This window comes from Aptenodytes forsteri, unplaced genomic scaffold (genome assembly GCF_000699145.1).
Source record: "Aptenodytes forsteri isolate BGI_AS27 unplaced genomic scaffold, ASM69914v1 Scaffold404, whole genome shotgun sequence".
Taxonomy (NCBI): domain Eukaryota; kingdom Metazoa; phylum Chordata; class Aves; order Sphenisciformes; family Spheniscidae; genus Aptenodytes; species Aptenodytes forsteri.
This window is the reverse complement of record NW_008795629.1, coordinates 4,131,685-4,133,256: the sequence shown is the minus strand read 5'-3', so window position 1 is coordinate 4,133,256 and position 1,572 is coordinate 4,131,685.

Below are 1,572 nucleotides of genomic sequence, written 5' to 3'. Positions count from 1 at the left end.
ATATAAAAAAAAATACCTTGCAGTTACATGACATAGCCAAGGGTACAGTTCTTAGCGTCTGCAAGTTCGACCTTCCTGCTCCTCTACATGCCCTACAAATGGCTTTTTGGATGATAGCAAAATGGCGGAGTGGCTCATTCACTGATGACTCCTTCCTTGCATGGCAAAACCAAAGGAGGAGGAGGAGGAGGACAGGCCCAAAGGAGGCTACAGGCATGCAGAGAGGACAGCAGGCAATTTTTGCATGTTGCTTACAGCTATAGGAGGGTTTTGCTGGCAAGTGAAGGAGATGATGTCCCCGCTGAAGGAAGGTAAGCTCACCTGACCTTGTTCCTTGGTGGGGCTTACTTGTCTGCGTGGGCCATGGAGGGAGGCTGGGGAGATACGAATACTTCTGGTGTGTTAGGTGAGTTGGGGTCAGTCTAGAATGACTTGGACACCTGCAATAGGCCAGAAGAGCCATGAACAAACACTGAACACCGTCAGTAACCTGTAAATCAGCCAAATCAATGGCCTTAAAAGCAGTTTAAAAGTGACTAGGTTCTTGCAAGAATGAATGCACTATCATGCAGGACTACCCAGGCCCCTAAAGAAGACGTGAAACCCCAAGGAAGGGCATTTTATCTGAAATGATTCTGCTGAAAATAAGTATTGCTTAGGTACAGCAGATGTGATGCTGTCTCGTGTGTTGGAAAACTTTCCTTGGGAGGCCTGCTGTGGCTGGAAACCATTCCAAGAGCTAGTCTGGGGGGAGGACTGGAGAGGGCTTGAGGTGATAGAGTGTCAAAGTTTTGGTGGCTGGAGGTGAGGGTGACACTGAGTCCAAACCCCGCTCCCTGTCCTTTTGTCCTCTGTGGGGCATCCATCCCACATGGTGGGGTAAGGGTAGCCCATTTGGGTTGGTGCCGTCTAGGCAGCCATTAGCTTTCCAGACATGGCTGAAGTTCAGGGCTAGTGTGGATGCATCCTCACATCTGTGGGGCCAGGTGGACATCACCTGAGATGCCATCAGGCAGGGACATTTGTTTACAAATAAAAATAGTAGCAAACCCCCAGGGGTCTCTCACTACTCCTTGCACAGAAAAGGTGGGGGACCTGTGAGGTCCACGCCTGCCCAGGTGGGTTTCCCGTGCTGTCCGTAGCCTCTGTAGCTCCTGCAGTTGCGTCGTCTGAAGGGAAGATCTGGATGGAGAGTCCTGGGGGTGGAGGCAATTCTCTGTGCATGGCCCAAAGCTTTGGTGGCAGGGAAATGCTGCCTCCATTGCTGTGCCTTTGTCTTGGCTTGGAGGGGGGCTCCCCGGGAGCGTGGGTGCGGTTTGGAGGTGGGCAGCACAAGCTGAGGATGCTGGCTGAGATCTGGCCCTTCGCTCCCTTCCCCCAGCTCCCTAGCAAGCATTTCCTAAGAGTGCAAGCGAAGGGACATGGGACCAAGCGAAACAAATGACGTGGAGGGCTGGCAAAGGCCTGGCATGTGCTGAGCATTGTGGCTACTGCTTGCGAAAGACCAGAGTCTGGAGCATATTAAAAAACAACAACAAGAAAGGGAGCTGTGGCAGCAGGCTGCTTAGTCAC